Below are 23,558 nucleotides of genomic sequence, written 5' to 3' on the forward strand. Positions count from 1 at the left end.
AGATTTTAATTTGCTGAACAATTTTATTCAGTTAGTATTTCTTAAGAGTCTATTATGTACCAGGCACTAGAGAAAGAGTAGTAAACAAAACAACTAAGCTCTCATGGAGATTACATTCTGGTGTTTCACGTTTCCTAGGCTGGGTCCTACAAAATGTTAACATCTGGACAAGGGAAGCAACTCTGGTTTCATGCTTTCCAATTTAATGTACTACCCTCTACCTAGATTGCAAACTTTGATGACCTTGTCTCAATCTAAATTTAAGAGTGAAAACTGTACAACAAATACATTCTTGTCTCATAATTTGAATTGGTCTTCTTGCCTTTCTTCTCCAAAGGACTGCAGCTACTCCCTTCCTCCACCCTCTGTCTACACTGCAGCCAGTAGGCCATTTCATTATGTCCACTCTTGCTTGAAACAGTTGTTCCATTCCAAAGAATACAAGGCCCACATACCTTGACCATATCAGACAAAATGACCCTCATCTGACCTTTGTTTACTTCTCAGCCTTTTCTTTCACAGCAACTCCAGTTAAACGTGAGCCTCAAGGAAAACCCAACACTTTGCTATTCTCAAAGGCATCAAGCTTTATCTTGCAGTCTGGTCTTTGTGAATGTTGTTCTTAAAGCCTGTTCACCTGATCCCTGACTGGGTTAAGAATCCTTCCTTCTGTGTTGGTTTCTCTACTGTAACACTTTGCAAATTACATTGTAAGATCTTTGAAGCAGGGAACTGAATCTTATTCACCTCTGTATCTCCAATTCCTTCCATGGTAATTTGTGCATGCTAGTGCTTCAACATTTCCATCTGAATTGAACAAAACAATCTATATTCATAATCAGTCTTTTCCTCTACACTATCTCAGTAACTCACTCCCAAGTTCCCACTTAAGTTTGTCATCACTAGTATATGTATCACTTTTGAAGTCTCAATTGCAAATATACCACTGGCTGACCATAATCTCCTATACTTCCAGTTCACTTACCCCAGTACCCTAGAACTCCCTAGCAGAAGTTACTGATATGATATATCACTGATATGCTAAATTTACCTTTATTTGCCTATCTTTCTTTCCTTACCACACGGAGATTCATGATAAACATTCCATCATTATAAACAGTTTCTCTCAAACATCTCTCAGCAGATGTGTCCTCTTTCCTTCTGTCACATTTGCCTAGATGAACTTAGTGTTTGTTGAATCCAGCTTTCCACCTTTTCTGCTACTGCACCAGGATTAGTTGAAGAAAATCACACTTTGACTGGTTTTACTGTAAATTCATGACAAGTACCTGAAATGTGGACTAAATACTGACAGGCGACCCTGTTACTTTTCCCTGAGAAGTTACTTTTCAACTCTATGAGACTATCTTATAGTTCTTCAATCTTGGATCCTCCTCTTACCCCAGCTTATGACTTAGCCTATAGTTCTCTGAAACAAATGAACAAGCAAACACACAATCTGAGGTGGATTTATTCCAAAGGTAATGAAGCTTAAGTTTCAGGCCTCCCACACGCATGGTTAGAAAAATTTGCAGAGGAATATATTTTAAAAACAATTAGTTAAGATTCCTGTTGTTTGCTACATAGACTTTCTCTCCATCATAGTTCCTGGGGTGTAATGTGGCACAATTCGAATTGTGTTTAGTTGAAGCTGAGTTAGGGATGCATTTAGTTTGGATTTAGTGCATTATGTTTATGTGTTTTGTAGTCACTTCTGGAGTTTTCTTTCACTAAGCACCTCTGGCCCTCCCAAATTTGTATCCCCTTTTGTCCATTTGAGAACTAGATCATATCTCTTCCATCTTTTCTTGCCTTTGCAGGGATCCAGGCCTGGAATAATCTTTTTTCCAACACACATCAATCTCTGTCTCTACTAGGTCGCCTCCAGCCACATTCAAACATGCTTTAGTTTGTCTCATTGCCTGTATAGTCTCTTCCAGCTACTTTTCCATTTGTTTGCTCTTCTTCATAGAGACACTTGAGAAAAAGTTTGGCCACTATTTACCTTTGCTTTCTTATCTCCCATTTACCCTTCAAACCACTCTGATGTGTCCCTGAAAACTGCTCTTGTGCAGTTTTAGGGCTGGGGTCCCTAAAATACGGCTACATGAGTCAGACTTTTAGCTGCTAAAGTCAGACAACAAAGGATAAGTAGCAAATCAGGGGAAAAAAAAATCTTAAATGTAAAAATGAAAAACATATTAAAGACTAATTGATTAAAGAAAATTTTATAGTTATAAGTATTTTCAGGATACAGAAAAAAATTTGCAGTTGCCAGTGCAATTTTAAATTCTAGAATTGTTAGGTGATACATGGATGTTCATTAGTGCAAATTATAATTATGGTAAACTATAATATTTTTTCCTTTTTGTGTGTGGTACGCGGGCCTTTCTCACTGTTGTAGCCTCTCCCGTTGCGGAGCACAGGCTCCGGACGTGCAGGCTCAGCGGCCATGGCTCACGGGCCCAGCCGCTCTGCGGCATGTGGGATCTTCCCGGACCGGGGCACGAACCCGTGTCCTCTGCATCGGCAGGCGGACTCTCAACCACTGCGCCACCAGAGAAGCCCTATAATTTCTATGTTATACCTATTTTCTCTGTCTCTTATTAATGTTTGAAATGTTGAAAATACAGACATATACTTTTAGATACACCATATTCTATAATTTACAATTTCTATGAGCTAATCTATGAAAATATCTCAAATTGTTTTATTTCCTCTGTATCAGATAAATATTTTTTCCAATATAGTTATTTTACTGAATGAAAAACGAAACTGAGTCACTATTTTTTTATTTATCACTGTTAGTCAAGCCCGCCCCCCAATGTGGATTAATTTACAATAACATTGAGAAATATTTTTTAATGAAACTGCTAAGATGTACATAAGAATCTGTGTATAGCATTAGTTCTATTTTCTATAGATACTGGGAAAATTCTTTTTATATTACTACTTGATGATAACATTATTGGATTTTACTTATTTAATACAGTGAAAGTTAGTTTATCTGGCAAACCAATCACCTGAAATCTCTTTAAACTGTTAGTTCCACACTCATTATTGTAAGCCTCTGGAGCAGGGCTTACATCCCTGAATCCCTAACACTTAGCAGTGCGCTTGTTGCAGAAATGCCAGCAATGACCCTTGAAGGTTAAACAGATGTATTGCAAAACTGATGTACCTTCTGAATCATAAAAGAGTGATTTCAATGTAATTCAGAATTTAAATGCTTTGAAAATCAGTAATCAATATCTGGTGTATAAGTAATTAGTTTTCTATTAAGTATATAATGCCCAATTACTTGAACAAAAAATATTAGAGAAATTATGTCACCAATCTGTTAAACAGTAAGAAATGCAGCAAATAAGAAACTGGATTATCAAGTATGCATGCATATCTTTTCTGCCTGAAACCCAGTAAATGATAAGGCAGATCATTATGCCTTACATCAGTGGAAATTAGAACCTATATTAAAAATTGTAAATCTTTCCATGTGAAGATCATTTTGTTAAGTGTTTGGTAGCAAGAGTAGCTCATTAGAGGTAGGCAAGAACAGAGTCAAGACAAGACCCATTCATATTTGGGTTCCAAAGTCATCCTGTCTTCTATTTGTAGCAATTAGGAAATGCTAAAAATGAGTCAACACCATTATATTCCTACCACTTAGCTTTATGCTTAATAAATATGTGTTAACTGAAAAAAAGAAAAAAAATAGTATTATCTATCAGTAGAAGCCTTTAACCATGCTGCATTTTAGTGTTCCCATTAGAGAAGTGGAAACCCTTGTATCAGTACTTATCCTACTTTACTTCACTACATAGTAATGGCATTTACATCAATAAAATCTTGTGTTACACATCACGAGCTTTTAAACTGTATTTTGAGAAATATAAACACTTTTAAACATTATTAGAGCTCCAAGGATTATTTTGAATAGAATTTGAGTTATTAAGTATGCATATTTTAATTTTATTATCCTTAACATATTATAGTTTGTTTTATTACTCCTGAATATGTCGTCCTCTACATTTACAATGTATTCTAATATTTACTATTCACTTATAAGTTTATTCTCAATTAAAGATCAGATCAGAACACAAAAGATATAAATATTGCTGCATATTTACTATGTTTGTTTGACCATATCGCACATAAAACAATATGAACTGGTAAAGAAAATTTATATCACTCTACAACATCTATCCCTAAACCTGTTTACTCTAATACTTATTATCTTAATAATAATAATAAACAACTAAATCTAGCAACTTATAATACTTCTCATTATTAGTATTAAAACTTGGAATATTTATTTGTAAATATTCTAACTGGCCATTTCTGAACATTTAACAAGTACTTACCAAGCACCAAGCTCATGTCCAGCACTCTGTTATGGGATACAGGTGCATGTGCATGTGGGGAAGGGAAAACTCCAGAGCATTGTGATATGATTTTAACATCTCATTGTTTCTACATTTGCTTTAAAACACTTTAAAAGTCTTGGTTTTATTTTTCTCTGCACAAATTCTATCATGTGAACTAAACCAATAAATTTTATATTTTTTAATGGTTTCACATAACAGTTGAATGAGCTGTTCACCAGGGTATATATCTGTCAATAGGGTTCTTCATCAATATACCCAAATTATTCTTATGGTACTGTGCTGATTTCCTTATTAATTCCCATTTGAGAGCTAATTGCTGCTATGTAATTTAGTAAAATTATAATATTTATTGGTGCAATCTATAAGGATCAAGGTTATGTAATTTGAAATTACATGCTCGATTGTTTTGCTTGTCACTATAAAAAATATGGTACATTTTATCAGATAAATCTTTCTTTTATATTGCAAATGAGCAATGAGTTTTGAGGTTATAACTCAAATCAATTTGTATTGTATCAACTTTAAATGAGAAATTTCCTTGCCTATGTAATCTTGCTTACTATTTATATTCTGGAACTCCCCGAGTTGTCGTCACATACTTACACATTACCTACCTAGCTTTCCACCCTCACTTTTGAGACTCCCTCTCAATCTATATTGCAGTCACTCATCATGTTCCTTTCTACTACCCCTTCTACCCAAAGTGCTTTTCCTCCTTTTCTTTGCCTGGCTAATTTCCACTCACCCTTTAGATTTCAGTTCAAGATCACTCCTTGAGGAAAGTCTTTGTATGGCCAAACTCCATTAGATGATCCTCAACATTTGTCATGGCTGGAATTTTACATTTCTGAATGCACTTGATTAATATTTGCTTTCCTCACTAGACTATCAACTCCACAAGGGCAGGGACTATCTCTGTTCTCACTTTATTTTGGATACTGGGAGTCTGACAGAGTGATCAATAAATATATTCATCCAACAGATTTGATTGACCACTTAACATACTTCAAGCACTGTGCTTAGTGTGGGGGATATGACGGAGAATAAAACAAAGTCATAGAGGTACATTCATTCATCCAAGAATGAATGAATGAATGAATGAATGAATGAATAACTTGTCAATAGTAATTTTCCCATATCAACGTCTCTTCCATGTAAGAATGAACCTTTCAATTTGTGTCACGCACATTGTGCTTTACCATTAATATTTTATGTACAGTGCTTTGCAAGTAGTAGATTGCTAATAACCATTTGCCAACTTGATGAATAAACTCATGTCCTACTGGATTAATTACAGATGTATAGGTAAAGGCTGGCTATGTCACAGGAACAAAGGAATATATATATATATATATATATATATATATATATATATATATATATTTTTTTTTTTTTTTTTTTTTTTTTTTTTTTTGCGGTATGCGGGCCTCTCACTGTTGCGGCCTCTCCCGTTGCGTAGCACAGGCTCCGGACGCGCAGGCCCAGCGGCCATGGCTCACGGGCTCAGCCGCTCCGCGGCACGTGGGATCCTCCCGGACCAGGGCACGAACCCGCGTCTCCTGCATCGGCAGGCGGACTCTCAACCACTGCGCCACCAGGGAAGCCCAAAGGAATATATTTTAACTGCAAATTTATTATCTTTTTTGTAACAAGTTATTCTTTTCTTCATGTGTGAACAGAATGATTTCTAAAATTTTTGCCTATCATTATTATGGTTATTTAATGTTCAAATTCATATTAGCAAGTCAATAAGGAATATTGCTAAAATGTGAGTTCCTACAAACATGATGTGAAAAAAGTTTTCCAGGCTTCCACTTGTAACATATGCTATGGTCTATTTTTTTCTTTTTCATATGGAGTTGTGAACAGATGTTTGGGCAGGTTAATTCTGTACTAAATCTTGTACTTCTACATGTGCCATGCTGGCCAAGTCAGCACTGTAGCTCTCTTGTTGGTCATTAATCACCTCAAAACCACTTATTTTTGCTATTATTAAATTAAAATGAAAATGAAAGTTTTGCTAACAAAAGCTTATTTTATATAGCGGGGAAGCAGCCTCATCTCTCATTCCTCTGCCATAAGAACCTTTACTCTTGTTACACTAATCTAATTATAAACCCTCAGCACACTTGTGTTTCCTCATCTCTATCTATTCTTGTGATCATATCAATCTCTTGGCCAGGATGCTCTCAGCCCTCCCCACCCATCCAAAACCAGCTCATTCTTCATGGCCCAGCAACTTCTGTGCCTCAGGGAAAGCTAAATTACATCAGTCATCCCATTAAGATACGTCAGCTCCACAGAGTTTGAGTTTCTATGTTCAGCTAGGCCATATACTTAGGGAGAATACAAAGATTAGGTAGTCACATGTCTTTCCCTTATGATGTTATAGTTTAAGAGAGAAAAAAAGTCAGCATTCACTCAATAAATACTTACTATCTGGTGAACATTTTAAAATTTGCTGTGGATAAGAATCATCTGAAGAGTTTGATAAAATGTAGATTCTTGGGCTCCTCATGAAACCCACTGAATTAGAATTTCTGAGAGTATGACCCAGAAGTCAAAAATTTTAACAAGTGTTGTTGGTAATTTGAGCATGCTTCTCTACTATACATGGCTTGCATAGGTTACTAAGATGAATGAACAGATTCTCTACCCTCAAGGAGCTCACATCCTCATTAGGGCAGGTGGTTAATCACAATGCAAATGAAATATTATGTAATTATTACATTCAAAAATAGAATAAAAAAATAGAATAGGCTTGTAAGCCAGTTTCAGGGACCATAGGGGATGGAAAGAATCAATAGTACTGGATGCACTGAAACTACAAGTTAGCCTCACTGGGTTCTGAGGAATTAAAATCCCTTTAAGACAATATTCACCAGGAAGTAGAGGAGGTAGAAGGAAAGGTTTTTCTCTGTGACCATGCATCTACATGGATACGGACAAGTATGACATAAGAAAGAAAGTAATGGGTGCAGTGGAGGTTTCCTTAGAGAGGCATTTATAGGAGGGAAAGATTATTTCTAGCTAATAACATAAGGAAATTTTTGAGGAGGTGCTGCATTGGAGCTGGGTCTTGAGGAAGGGTAAGTTGTACAAACTATAATATAGACATAAGCATGAAGGAAAGCAAGGATATTCCAGAAAGAAGAATTAGTACAAGCAGGGACACAGAAGAAAGCAAGCAAGCCGAAGGCAGGGAGAATAGCAAGCAGTTTAATTTGGCTTAGAAAAGGGTATGAGAAGGATAATTTTCTTATAGTTGTGGATTTAGGGAAACACTCTAGGAAGGTAAATCAGACTAGATCTTAGGGAACCTTGAGTACTAGACCTCAGAGTAGGATTTACTCCTTGGACAACTTATTTGACACAATATATGTTACTTTTTATACCTTGTCTTCCCAACAAGCTTATATTTTCCTTGAAGGCATGGGCATGTTTCACGTTTCCTTCGAAATCTCTCAGAATGTAGCACAATGTCTAGCATACAGCAGGAGTTCAACAAATTTCTGTTGACTGATTAGGAGAGATTGCTTTTGTTCTTATAAGGAGAGCTTTCATAGCATACAGGAGGACTATGTACCACTGGGGTTTTCTTCTTTCTGTTGGCACCATGTTAAGCATATGAGAAGACTGTCACCGTTGACAATCACAGAGGTCATGCTGTGAGTATGTGGAGGTGTCTAAAAATGCATAATGCAATTTTAGCCCATTGGGAACTTTACTAGAGATGCATGCTTCTTTTTCATTTTCTGCACATTAACTGAAAATATTTTCTTAAATTTGTAAAAATGTGTACCTGGAATGGAAATAAATAGTAATGACTACCTTGTAAAACAACTGTTGGAATATTTAAAAAGTAATGATGGTTGTAGTTTTATTTGGGCTACACATTTAAGGAAGAAACCTTTTATATTGTTCTGTTTTGTTGGGTTTTGTTTTGTTCTTCCACCCCCATAACAAATCCATAGGGCCAAGACATTCAGTAAATACACCCAGACAAAACATAAATATTTATTGAAAACCTACCACATGTTTGAAAATGGTCTACGTTCTGGGATATGCTGGTGAAGAAGGAGAACAAATTCCCTAATTTTGTGAAACAAATTCTAATAAGATCTAGTAGTTTGGTGCAATTGTTCCAACAGCAACAATAGTAATAATTAGCTATATTATACAATATTTTAAAGTTTGTAAAACCTTTACATATCTGTTGTGTTATTTTTCACAACTCTCTTCCTTTCTGATTTTCCATACAATTTTCTTCTATTTTTATCTGTTTCCATAGGGCCTATTATGCCAGTGATTCTCAAATCTCTCTTGCTAGCTCAGACACATTTACTAAATTCCAGATCTATATTTCTAACTATGTTTTAGACATTTTCACCTATGTGTTCCAAAGGTTATTCAAACTCAATGTGTTCAGAACTTCCATCTTCTTGTATTCAACTTCCTCTCTTCCTGTGTTCCTCTTATTTCAATTAATGACAGCATTACCCACCAAATCATCCCTATTACAACTAGAAGCAACAGATCTGATTCTTTCTCCCTTTTATCCACCTTCCCCTTTCTGTCATTTCTTTATTTCTTGAATCCATGGAATTTTTTCTTCATTTCTTCTGTCTTCACATCTTAGTTCTGGCTATACAATTCGTTTCCTAAACTATTATAGTAATTTTCACTTATCACTGTGCTTAATCTGTTCTTATTAAAATTCTAGCTCCTATCACAATTTCTAACACAGAGTAGGTTATAAATTTAAAAAAAAATTGTTGATTTAGTGATTAATTCGTCCTTCAGATCAGAAGTAAAATTTGAACTGTAGGCTTAAACATTTCAGTGACTCTAAAAGTCACTCTTCAGTTCTCCTATCTTATTTTCTATCTATCTATGCATCTACCTTTGTCTCTTATTTGTGTTGCTATCATTTGCATTTCTCTTATTAGGCTTGAATTTCTGAAAGGTAAAGTTTGTGTTTTATTCATCTTTGTATCCTCAGTGCTTGCAGAGTACCTGCATAAACATAGTGTAAATGTATGGTGAATGAATAAACAGCAAGTTGATTCAGATGTCAAAAAGGGTTTATCTCTCATCTTTCCCGAAGTTTCACTGAAGCAAAAAAACCCAAACAAAACTGAAAACAAATAAAGGGGAAAAAATGCTGCTACTAGTAAACAGGAAATGGTAAAACTAAGAAGCCAGAAACTTAGAGAATTTTGTAGAAGATACAAAGTAAATCCAATTATGTTTAAAAAATCCAGTGCCAATCACCTGTGACTTAATACAAACCAAAAGGAGTCCCTCTGGGAAGTCAGAATTACTTGCTTTCTCTAACAAGTTCTAAAAGTTTGTGTAAATTAGTCCTGGTTTTGAGAGGGGAAACTTTCAGCATGTATTAAAATGAAATATGCATAGCTAGTGATCTGGCATTTCTGCCTCTAAGAAGCCATTCTTTGCAAATATTTGCATTTGTATGTGAAGAGTTGGTCACTGCATAATTAAAATAGCAAAATATTTGAAACAACATACATATCCATCAATGGGTTACAGATTAAATAAATAATGTGGCACCCACTGTAGGAAACCACATATAACTTTTAGAGAAGAATAAAAGATGTGCAATGCCCATAATACAGTCTTCAAGTGAAAAAAATGCATATGCATGTGCATGTGCACATTTGTAAATGCTTAGGAAAAAAGTGGGATGACAGACATTGAATTGTATCTACATCTGGGGAGTGGGACTGGGAGGTTGCTAAGGGGGATTTTTCTCTTTTTCCTTTTTCACTTCTATATTACAACCACTTTTATAACTAAAGAGCAATATAAACAGTTTAACAATTTAAACAAAAAAAAATTTCCAGACATGGAATAGGAGGGGCTGAGAGCAAAACCGGCCATAGTTAGTCCATAAGGAACAATTGAAGGACTTCTAGATGGTCAGGATTACTACTTAGAGTTATTTCACTATCTAGGACTGCTCATTACAGATCTGGCCCATTGCCTTCTAATATGAATAGTAGGGTCAGTTAGAGAAGGAGGCAGTATGCCAGATAACTTCAGGTTGGCACGACAAAAGCAACAGTGAAGTTCCACTATGTGTTTATTCTCCTTAGTAATTCTTCCTCCACATCTTGCCAGCAAGTACAGCTTTAGCCCCTAGGAATACGCTAACAATGGCTGGAAGAGATGGTGGGTTGAGAGAACTCAACTAGAGCACCTCACAACAGGTAGCTGACCACAGCGTTGATTATCCAGGCATGGACTGTGCATTGGACATTTGTCACCTAAAGAAGGGCCCTCTGCTGCCTTCCACTCGTCCTGAAGGACCCAAATGATACCTCCTTGTTTGTCTACCTGCTTGCTCACTCACCAGAGCCAGTATATAGTATCCTGCTTGAGGAGAGTGAAGTAGGGGAAGGGAAACAGAACCATATGAGACAGAATTGTTTTATAGTTGGAGAGGTTCAGTGCTGTGCTTATCTCTGGGGCTTATAAGTCTGACACTGACTCTTGGCTGAGATAAGGGCAGTGTGATAATTAATGATTTATAATGCACTAAAGTTTGAAACTGCCCTGGTTGCTGGTTTATTAGGACTTATGCCTGGCATTATAAGTCAGATAGTCTGGCTTGGCTATGTGTACAGAAGGCCATGAAAGACACTACTGGAGACTTTTAGGATGGCTCCTGAAACTAAGATTTATTATACAAATCTTGGTGATTTTATCCAGAGAGGCAGCATGTCGTGTGTGAATAATGACTTTGGGAAGCTGTACTTGGAAGGCTCTTGGGCCCCTGATGTTTGCCTGCATTCTGTTTCTACTGCTTTACTGTATAATTTACATTTATTGAAAACCTTATGTGAGAATGCTCTGTGGAGTCTCACAAATCCTTTCAATTATCTGTGTTGTAATTTTTGCAAGAACCTTGAATAAAATATAGCTGTAGTAGTTTTATAATGCTGCATAACAAATTACTGAAAATTTAGCAGCTTAAACCAACTCTTATTTATTAATTCAAGTAGGTCAGAAATCAGGGCATGATGTAGTTGTGTTCTCTGCTTAGGGTCTCAAAAGGCTAAGATGGTGGTTTTGGCTAGACTGCATTATCATCTGGAGCTTGGCATCCTCTTGCAAACTCACACAGATGTGGCAGGATTCAGTTCTTTGGGGCTGTATGAAGGAGGTCCCTGTTTCCTTGCTTGCTGTCAGCTAATTTCTTGTTGGGGTCACTCTCAGGCCTAGAGAGGCCTATATTCCTTGACTATGGCTCCTTTCAAGGGCCCTCTCACACTTTCAATCTCTTTAATTAAGAAGAGTCCATTCCCTTTTAAGGGATAACCTAATTAGGTCAGATTCACACAGGATAATCTCTCTATTTAAGGCCATCTGATTTGGTATTTTAATTATATCTGCAAAATCCCAGTAGCACTTATATTAGTGTTTGGTTGAATAACTGAGAGAAGACCTCTGTATTCCAGAGGGTGCAGATCTTGGGGGCCATCTTAGAGTTCTGCCTTCCTCAACTGCTCCCAATTGTTAATTGAGTTTATTAATACAGACCATAGCATTGTGTTCCATGGAGCCACAGGAAGTAGAAGAAGACTCTTGGGTATGAGAGCACTCCCTCATTTTACCAGGACAATCCTACTTTTATCTATTGTACAAAATTACAGTCTGTAGAAATTACAGTTATTATATTTTGTTTATACTTCTTCTTTTGGTAATCACATCTAGCCTCATATTTTTAAATTGTACACGTATACTTGTATTTCTTTATTTCTTTCTTTCTTTTTGGCCTCACGGCACAGCTTGCAGGATCTTAGTTCCCCAACCAGGGATTGAACCTGGGCCTCAGCAGTGGAAGGACAGAGTCCTAACAACTGGATCTCCAGGGAATTCCCTATACTGGTATTTCTTAAATGTATTGATCTGGCCTGAACTTCTTCCCAGACTCATAGTTCCTTCTTGACATCTCCATTTGGATACATAATAGGCATACCAAATTTAAGATTTCCAGAATAAAACTGGTATTTCCCTCTAAAATTACATCTCTTGTCCTTAGAATACCTAGTTGGCTGATTGGTAAAGGTCCTCCCCTATACAAATCTAGTCTGTACAAAATGGGAAACGTAGGTGTTTTTCAGATGTGCAGACACCAAAATAAAGTATCATAGAACATTAAGAAACAGGGAATGGTCCAAAGAAAGGAACAAAATAAATCTCCCAAAACCAACACTAAAGAAATAGAGACACATGGATTACCTGACAAAGAATTCAAAATACCCATCATAAAACTGTTCAACAAACTTAGGAAAATGATACATGAAAAAATGAGTAGAAAATTAATTAAAAAACCCAGAAACTTTTGAGCTGAAAAACACGGTAGCTGAACTGGAAAATTCACTAGGATTATTCAACAGCTGACTTGAGCAAGCAGAAGAAAAGATTAGACATTTGAAATTATGCAATCAGAGGAGAAAAAGGAAAAAGAATAAAAAAGAGTGAAGAAAGCTCAAAGGACTTATGGGATACTGTAAAATGTATCAATATATGCATTATGAAAATTCTAGAAGAAGAAGAGAGAGACAAGGGCAGAGAGCTTATTTAAAGAAATAATGTTTGAAAACTTCCCAAATCTGGTGAAGGAAGTGGACATTCAAATTAAAGAAGCCTATTGTTAAAAATACTGTACTGAACACTTAAACATTTGTTAAGAGGTTAAATCTCATGTTATGCACTTTTTTTTTGCCACAATCAAACAAACAAAACCCCTGCATCTTGTATAGTATTCTACTCAGAAGTAGAAATGTCATCTTTCAGTTGCTTAGTCTCAAATCTTAAACTCATCCTTAACTACTCTCCCTCTCATCCCTGACATCCCATCTGTCAACAAATGCTATTGCTTCTACTGAGAGGCAGGTTTCCACTAAACTTAATGAAGTTCAAACTTTCAGGCCCCTTACTTGCATGAACTCCTTTCCAGATCCTGGGAGGCAGCCTGGCAAAGTGTTCACACGGCCATATGTTTTCGTGCAATTTGCACAAATCTTTTTTAAGGTTAAAAAATTAAAACATAATTCACATATGATACACTTTACTCTTTTAGAATATAAAACTGAGTGATTTTTAGAATACTTAAAAAGTTGTTCGACTACCATAACTATATAATTCTAGATCATTTTCATCACCCCCTCTTCCAAAAAAACCCATACTCATTCTTTCCATTCTTCCCTCCTCCCCAGACTCTGCAACTACTAATCTACTTTCTGTCTCTGTGAAATTGAACAGTTCATATAGTTGTAATCATATAACACACGGCTTTTGTTTCTAGCTTCTCTCATTTAGCATGATGCTTTCAAAGTTCATCTATATCAGTCCTTAATTCTTTGTTATTTCCAAATATTATTCCATTGTATGGATATCCTGCATCATGTTTATCCATTTATCAGTTAATGGACATTTGGATTTTCTTTCTACTTTTTGGCTATTATGAATATGCTGCTATGAATATTCATGTACAAGTTTTTGTGTGGATATATGTTTTAAATTCTCTTGGGTAGTGTGGTTGGGTGAATATTGTGTTGGCTCCCCACAGATATGCACATCCTACTCCCCAGGGCCTGTGAATATATTACCTTACATGGACAAAGAGACTTTGAAGATATGATTAATTTAAGGATCTTGAGATGGAGAGATTATCTGAGTGTCCCAATGTAATCACAAGTGTCCTTATAAAAGGAAAGTAGGAAGTTCAGAGAAGGCAGAGAAGGAGATGTCATGAGACAGAAGAGAAGCTAAAGTGATGCAAAGAAGGGGCTGTGAGCAGAGGAATGTAAGTGGCTTCTAGAAGCTGAAAAAGGAGAGAAAATGGATACTTCTCTAGAGCCTCCAGAAAGAACACAGCCCTGATGACACCTACAGAACTTTAAAATAATAATTTTGTGTTGTGTTATATGTATTGTTTTAAGCCACCAAAGTTGTCATAATTTGTTACAGTTCAACCACAGGAATTGTATTTTGGAACTTGGAAGTGGGTTACTGCTGCAACAAATACCTAAAAATGCAGAAGTGGCTTTGGAACTGGGTAGTGAACAGAGCTGGAAAAATTCTAGCTAAAAATGCATGATCGAAAAAGCCTAGGGGCTTCCCTGGTGGCGCAGTGGTTGAGAATCCGCCTGCCGATGCAGGGGACACAGGTTCGTGCCCCGGTCCGGGAAGATCCCACATGCCGCGGAGCTGCTAGGCCCGTGAGCCATGGCTGCTGAGCCTGTGCGTCTGGAGCCTTTGGTCTGCAATGGGAGAGGCCACAGCAGTGAGAGGCCCGCGTACCACAAAAAAAAAAAAGAAAAAGCATAGATTGCCTTGAACTTACTATTAGTAGAAATATGGATGGTAATGAGTCCTCCTTATCTCTGCTAAGATGTCTTGTTTCTCTTCCTCCACCTATACACTGAGAACCAAAGGACATATTCATGTCCCAATACTTTCCCTGGCCCTGTACCTTCATGTCATGAGGGTCAGGGGAATTGACACAATGAACAAAGTATTTCTGGAAGCCATTTCTACTCTAGATGGCTAACAACAGGTTAACTACGTGGAGACATGATTGCAAACCATATAAATATATTCCATTAAATCTATACTAAAGGTATTCCCATGTAACTTCAACTTATCTGTCTCCCCAAAATGCCTGTGGCCATTCCATCACCACATGACATGAGAGAAATTGCAACATGGTGGAAGTCAGGGTAGAAATTATAGTTAAAAGATCTTAATTTTACCTAGCATTTCAGGCCTAGGCACATAACTGTACTACTTTCTCATTGCTGATCTGTAGCAAATGACCACAGACTTAGTAGCTTAAAAAAATACAGATTTATCATCTCACAGTCCTGGAGGTCAGAAGTCCTAAAAATCAAAGTGTCATCAGGGCTTTGATCCTTCTAGAGACTTCATGAGGGAATCTGTTCCTTACATTTTCCATCTCCTAAAGGCTACCTCATTCCTTGGCTAGTGACCCCTTTCTCACATTACTTCAATCTCTGTGTCTATCATTATGTCTCCTACTTTGATTTTATTTCTATCATTGCACCTCTTTCTCTGTCTTCTCCAACTCCCCTGTCTCCCTCATGTAAGTACTTTTGTGATTACTTTGGGACCACTGACATAATCCAGAATAATCTCTCTTTCTCAATATGTTTAAATTAATCATATCTGCAGATTCTCTTTTATCCTGTAAGGTAGAATATTCACAGGTTCAGGGGTCAGGACATGGACATCTTTGAAAGCCCATTGTTTAGCCTACCAGTAAGGTCCCTGTCCCCAAAGATTCATGTCTAACTACTTGAAAATGCATCCACCCCAACTCAAGTTCTCCAAAATTCTCACTCATTACAAAATCAACTCATGTACAAAAATCTCATCTAAATCTCATCATCTCAAAAATCCCAAATTTCATCATGTAAAGCATCTAAGTTAGGCATAGGTAAGGTTCTGTATACAATCTATCCTGGGTCCAAATCACCTTCCATCTGTAGACCTGTAAAACTAGAAAACAGTCAATCTGCTTCCAAAATATGATTGTGCAATAGGCATAGGATAATAGTTACATAGATTCCCATGCAGAACAGGAAAAAAAAATGGAAGGACAAAAGTAGTCTACACTCAAAACCAATATCAAAATGTGCTATTATGTTATTTTTCTGGATTTAATGATGTTTATGACATTTGTCAGCTTTTCAAATTGTATTCTATTAATTTTAATTTGTAATTTAACATTCATAGTTTCTTTTTTTCATCTTAAGTAAACATTCACTTTTGTACTTAATTATGTATTCCTAATTTTGTATTATTTTTTGAAAGAAGGTGTCCCTAATTTACAGGTCCAGATCCTACTTCTGGTTATATCTTTAATATTTACCCAGAAATCAATCCTTCCTACCACCTCCACTGCTACTACCTCATTCCAGGACACTACTATTTCCTCCCTACATTATTGCAGTAACTTCCTAACTGGTCTCTTTGACTCCACTTTGACCCACTTTCCATTCATCCTCAACATAGCATTCAAAGTGATCCTGGTAATGTCATGTAATGCAGTGTAATTAAGGTAACATACTATAACCAAATATAGTGTAATGTAACATAACAATGTAAGTCAGACCATGTGTTCTACCTGTTCAAAACCTTCCAGGGGGCTTCCACTTTACTCAGAGTAAAAGCCAAAATCCTTGAAATGTCTTACAGGATTCTACCTCTCCCTGTGCAACTACCTCCGAACTCCCCAAATTAACTTATCACCTACTCTTCTCACTTACCCTCCTCCAGACCTTCTAGTCTTCTTGCTGTCCACAAGTCAGGCTTGCTTTCTTGTCAGGTGCTTATACTTCCTGTTCCCTCTGTTTAGAATGATGTTCCACCCAGATATTAGCATGATTCACTCCCTCGCCTTCTTTAGGTTTTTGCTAAAGTGTCACCTGCTGAGTAAAGCTTCCCTGGCCACCCTAACAATTACACTCTCCATACATGCACACACATACCCAGACGCCCCCCCCCCACACACACACTGTCTCTCTTTCTCTCCATCCCCCTTTCTTTATATTTGTCCTTAGCATTTTCATTGTCTTCTGGGTTTGGTTTGTTGTGAAACCTGAAATCAAATAAATTTTTTATTGATTCAATTTCAGATAATACATCCAGATAGTATACATTTCAGCATATCAATGAGGAAGATGTCATTTTGAATTTGATTACTTTAAATACAGTTTTTGTTAGTTTTGGGATGATTCACAATCCCTATTCACAACTCATGAATATTCTTGGGTTTACTCCATGATTGCATAATACACTTATTTTCCTTGTAAAGTGTTGGTTATAAATTTGTACTCTTATTTCACATAATTTTCCCTGGTTCAATCAGAGAGCATTTCTTTTTTCTTTAACTTCTCTTGTTGACACTATTGACAGAATCACCAGGGCACTTGAATACATTGAGATATATGCCATTCTTAGAAAAATCTATTTATGGAAAGGGAAACAGAGCTAATTAATTTCATTTATAGTATCTAATCTTATTGCAATAATAAGAAATGGCAATGAGAGAAAAACTGGTTCCAAGATAACTTGGGGGCCAAGATAACTTATTTTAGTGCTAGCAAACGGAAAGTTTACAAGCAAAGAAGTGAGGTTTTTTTTTTTGTATGTACAACATTGGAAATTGCTTTTTAAAGCCCTCGGTCAACAGATGTTGCACTTATAAAAGTGGAGCCCCCAGTTTGATCTTCCAATCTAAAAAAACCTCCATAATTATTTTCAGACATAAAATACATTTTAATTGAATAATTCATCAAGGATTCCTTTCAAATTCCAGAGTTGGTGGAAATACAGTTTTACTTATTGGTCACAGTTCTAAATTTTGTACTTTAAAGTTTCATGGAGAAACTCATTTAGAAGAATGTTTTAAAGTGAATTGAAATTGATTCCTCAAAGGATAGCTAATTATGGAATGATTGCTTTTCATATAAACTAAAGCATTTCCTCCACCTCTATTATTGCTTAGTTTGAATTAAAAATTTTCAATTTATGTAGGCACGATTCTGATGAAGATAATTGACTTAACTGTTCACTTTTAAAGTCAAATGATTCATTCATTCATTAGAAACATTTATCACGAGCCAGTTGGGAGTTGGTACTCTGCTAGGGGCTGGGAAGACTTTCTGGAGAAAATGATGCCAAAATTGAGCTGGCAAAAATAAACATTTGTCTTATTTTAACTGTTTAAGTTATTGTCTTTTAGCTGTGGCCCACTTTTCTAATATTCTACTTCGTAATTCTGAGGTTAACTAAATTTTTTTTTGATAGGTGACTCTGCATCAGGCCCTGATGACTGGGTGTACTGGAGAGGGCTGGAAGGCTAGAGAAGGCAGAAGGGACTTGTTCATTCTACTTACTTCCTGGGCATTTAGTATCTCAACAGCAGCACTGCTCCCTGCAGTGACACTAAACTCCAGCAACAGCAGTTGTTTTCAGCTTGTATTTTTTCCACACAATTAGAACTAACCTTATTAGCTCCTTGAAGACATCAGCTGACTGGTGCCCCTATTTAGAGTTCTGAGTGGCAGCTTCAAGTTTTCATAATTCTTTACATTACCATCTTCCATTTGTCCCCTAAGCTAGAGGTGGTAGCTGCGTCCTAGAGTTATTACATCTGTCGTCCTTCAGAATCCCCTTTCTGTCTTTCCAGCTTTCTAGTACATGATTATCCATTCCTTATATTAAACTTTCTTTGTTAAATACTTGATATAGTTTCTACCCCCTGCCTGGACCTTGACTGATACAGAAACTGATGTGTCTCCAATTGTTTTAAAAATTAGTTTCAATTCTCAAGTTTCTCTTGATATATTGATAACCTCTGGCAATGTCTGTGATCGATATAAATTCTATATGTGTATACATGCACACACAATCTATGGCCTCAGTAGTTTTACAAATGCAGGAAATGGAAGAGTTACTAATTAGGATGTTTTAAATATCTTCCCTGAAAATGGGATAGCCTGTTATAAGATGGCAAATCGTATTTTTATCACTCTGCTCTGCTCTTTCTTATAAGCTTTACTTGAAGAATAATTAACAAAATTTTATTAGTAGGTGTGGCAAACCTACATTGTAATTATCTATAAAGGAAATTACCGGATATGTAAATATAATGCTTGCCCCAGGTATATGCATCCTAGGTAATTAAAAATGAGCACATCTTGGGCAAACTAGGGAGTTGAAATCATTGGCGGTTACGCTACTGGTAAAGTTTAATTTAATTCTAATTAATTTAAATTACAAGTTAAAACAGCACTCAGCTGTTTCAAATTTCTATGAAAACACATTCATATTATTTATAAAACCAGACAGATAGTCTGTACCACTATTGGCATTTCTTCTCCGTTATTTTGCTCAGAGTGACTCCATTCTTTACTTGATTTATCCATTTGAAATTTTTTGTTTGATTCTATGAAATAAAGTGAAAAAAGTCAACAGAAACAAATTCAGTTTGAATATTGAGATTAGAAATTCTTGCTTAGTGTGATCTGCAGCCTTATTAAGCATTTGAAATAGTGACTTGTAGAGTATAGACTATTTTTTAAGCTTTTCTATAAAGAAGCTTTATAGAATATAAATCCTCTAATACAGTCCATGGATAGCTGAATTTATGAAATCTTTTTATAAAGACAGCTTGACATACGGTTTCAAATATTAGATAGTTAAAACGATGTTACTGGGACTTCCCTGGTGGAGCAGTGGTTAAGAATCCGCCTGCCAATGCAGGGGACATGGGTTCGATCCCTGGTCCGGGAGGATCCCACAGGCTGTGGAGCAACTAAGCCCATGTGCCACAACTACTGAACCTGTGCTCTATAGCCCGCGCACCACAACTACTGAGCCCGCGTGCTGCAACTGTTGAAGCCCATGCGCCTAGAGCCCGTCCTCTGCAACGAGAAGCCACCGCAATAAGAAGCCTGTGCACTACAACGAAAAGTAGCCCCCGCTCGCCGCAACTCGAGAAAGTTAGATCACAGCAACGAAGACACAACGCAGCCAAAAAAAACAAAACAAAAATGATGCTACTCATTTCCTGATGAATTCGCTAAACTTTTAAATTCAATCCATCTTTATATGTGTTTAAAAAACGTTTTTTTATCACAGAAAAAAATATATTTTTTACTCTTTAAATATTTTTGTTGCTGTCATTTAGGTGTTTTGTTTTTTAAAATCCACGTTTTGTTCTTTAATCCAGAATTTGAATGGTCTGTAGTTTAGAAATATCTCTGTCAGCAACTGACACATTAAATAGCTCAAAGAATTGAAAATACTCTTAAAATGATCTCATCATGATGCCTCAAGCTCTGGAGAATGAATCCTGGCTAATTTTAGGTGCAGAGGCAGGAAGACTTTCTTTAAGGACATGAAATACATATTTAAAAATTAACCTTTATCTGATTACTTTTCCAGAAAAAAACTTACAAAATAATTAATAAAATGGTATTTCAAAATCACTCATATTCATATTTAATCCAAATTCCAGCAGGAGAGACAGATGATACAGTTAAAAGGCAACATTTGAGGAGATAAGGACTGTTAATTTTTCAAAACTGATGAAAAATAGGAACCCACGGAAAAAGTACACAAGAATAATGTATACCAACCTCATGCATGAGCACAGATGTAAAAAATATCCCTGACGGGATGGAACTGAATATAGTTTATATAGAAGGTCATGATCATCGTTATATCATGATCATGGACTCTAAGGCATACACAGACCACTTCCCAGTCTGCTTTTAGCCTCCTCTGAGCTGAGCAATTTTCTCTTTCGGGCTTGCTGAAAAGCTTTCTTATTTTGCTTCTTATGACTGACTCTTTTGATGAAGGTTCCTATAGCAGAGTTTTTGGGGGCTCTAAGTGACATTTTCCTGTATGCCACAGTCCTCTCTTTTTGAGGGAAGTCGGGGGGGGGGTGAAGAAAGGAAGTAAAAGAGCTGGAAGCTGGAGCTAGTTTTGGGGGATGGTCAACCATGACCTCATACTATTACTGGATCCATCCTATCTCCTTGGGGCTCTGCTACTCAATCTGCTCCATTTTCCAGTATTCCGGCTCATGGTGATTTGCTTTGGGGCTCCATTATTTCCTGCACCAGTTCAGGACAAATAGCAATTCTTAGTTCATTGGATAAATATACATATACCTGAAATATAATCCTACCATACAACTTTTGGGCCCCATGATAATCACTGAATCTGTTTTAGGGTCCCTGACCATTCCATGACATTGGGATGTTACTAATTATTGTAACAGTGCGAAGAGTGTACAACATAGAGTGTACAGAGGATTTTTAAGGATTGATGTTATCCAACTCCACACATCAACCTACTAGTGTCCCATCTCTGACCAGGCTCCAGATAATGCTCATTTGACCTCATTAAAAGAAAATGGGGGAAGGGAGAAAGAATATACCAAAAATATTAATAATGATTATACATGGGGATGAGGTCACAGATTACTTTTACTATCATCTTTATACTTCTTTTAACTTTCTAATGATTTTAAATGAACATTTATTAATTTTATATTGATAAAAAAAGCCATGAAAGAAACACACATAAAAAAAGTTTTAAGAATCTATTATGTTCCCAGAACTTTGTCTAGTATATTCTAGTGGTTATTCCTGTAGAAACATAAGATAATTTCTTTTGTTTACAATTTTTTATTGTTACGAAAGCATCCATAAGTAGATATTTCTACTTCAAGCCTTACTTGGGATATGTACATTGCTTCTCTAGCAAGTAGACTTCTGTTCTCTTCATTAGGTTTTCTCATTCTCTTTTTTTTTTTTTTTTAACTTATTGCCATCTCTTCACATCTGTCTTTTTACCATGAAACACAAAATGAATCATCTAACAGTAATCTCCTAGGTGTCAAAATCTAGCTACAGATTGGAATTTAATTCCCTTTCCTACATATGATCTTGTTTCTAGAGGCCTCTTATCAGAGCAAATTCTCTTATTTTCACATTAAAAATTGTTACTGTCAGAGAAATAACAGCTAGTCCCACACATATTATGAATAAAATTCAAATATTTGATTAAAAGTAAATCACATTAGAAATGAGAAGTTCCAGAATTATACTCCCCCCAACCCTGCCAAATAACTATTATCAAATAAAGCGCCCCAGTAGAAAGGCAAAAAAAAAAAAAATTAAGAGACTTAACTTTGTGACAAGCATAAAATATTGGGAATTCAAAAGTAAAGAATGTTTTTGCTCTGATGATGATTTCTTAGACATCAGAAGCATAAGTCAAAATATGTGTATTTAAAATTTACTTTTAGTAAGCTTATTTTCAAAAAATAAACATGCCCTATTCAACTTTGTCAATGCAAATATTTATAGTAAAATATTGATTCACAAAGTATCCATACAAAAGGCTTGTGAAATTATATACTGGACAGAATTGAAATTCATTTGAAACATACATTAAGTGTTTATTATAGATTCTCTTGCATGAAATTCTTTCAAAAAGTCTGTGAGATATATGGGTTTGATACCCTTATTTTATTGAAGAGGAAGCTGAGGATAGGGAGTGAGCTATAGACCCAAAGGTACCCAGCTAGCCAGTGATGGAGTTGAAAGTTAAACCTCAGTCATCTGAATCCATTGTCCATATTCTTTCAATTACTAGGCCAAGCTACATGTCTTCATGGAATCATGGGTAGATCCTAACTTCTTAACAACTAATTAAAAAAAACTACCAATATAAGCTAGTTTTGCCGCTGTTACTCACCACCTTTACCTCTCTCTCTACTTACACTAATAAATATCTCCTTTAAAAATGCCATAGGTGCATTAAACTATGTACTGGGTCATTTTGCTCTACTGTGTTGAGGCCACCTTGCCAGCTGCCCTATAACAAAGTTGGGTGCATCCAAAGCAGAGCAAGCTTGGCGGTGCGATACAGCAGGAAGAAGGAAGCTCTGAAGTTTGTTTTTAATGGACCTCTTTCCATTTGCATATCATTTGGACTCTCAGAGCCTCTAGACTTGCTATGGGGTCACTATTAAGGTTATGGCTGGTTAGGTTCCTTCACAACAGAAATTGGGGATGGACTTCCAAGTATGGTGCTGGAGGGAAGACAGGGCAGAGACTTGTGCAAGTATATGCAATGATAAATGGGTGATGGTCGCTGCCAGCAACATGAAGATGGCCAATGCTCCCAGGGGGTATTGCCTGAGCCCAAAGAACCAACGGCAGGTTCAGAATTGCAGAGTTAACACAGGAGGCAGTATCAGCTGCAGACATCAGCCCAGAGGCCAGCACTTCTGAAAACCAGCCTGAGGCCAGCGGGTCTCTTTTCCTCATGTCAGAAAGATATGTACCTTCCTTCGCACTCACTCAAATTCCATCTTAAGGAGCCAAGCAGGGGAAGGCAAGAGGTTACAGAGAATTTCTATGCAGGGAAGATGAACACAACCTAAAGGAACCATGTAACTTCTAAAATTAGATTTAACTTCTAATCATAGAAGAATAAAAGAAAAGTCAGTTTTTACCCTCAATAAAGAGCTGATAGAGGCTGGGAAAATGATCAAATCAGTTATGGTCAAAGTAAAACATGTTAATTTTT

The 23,558-nt window shown here is 36.4% G+C and overlaps 1 protein-coding gene across 2 annotated transcripts in view; it reads right to left on the minus strand.

The window, feature by feature from the left end:
* The window catches only part of LRRC7 (leucine rich repeat containing 7), a 493,673-nt gene that overhangs the window by 150,048 nt on the left and 320,067 nt on the right, over positions 1–23,558 (minus strand). The window lies entirely within an intron of this gene.

Source organism: Kogia breviceps, chromosome 1 (assembly GCF_026419965.1).
Source record: "Kogia breviceps isolate mKogBre1 chromosome 1, mKogBre1 haplotype 1, whole genome shotgun sequence".
In the NCBI taxonomy this organism is placed as follows: Eukaryota; Metazoa; Chordata; class Mammalia; order Artiodactyla; family Physeteridae; genus Kogia; species Kogia breviceps.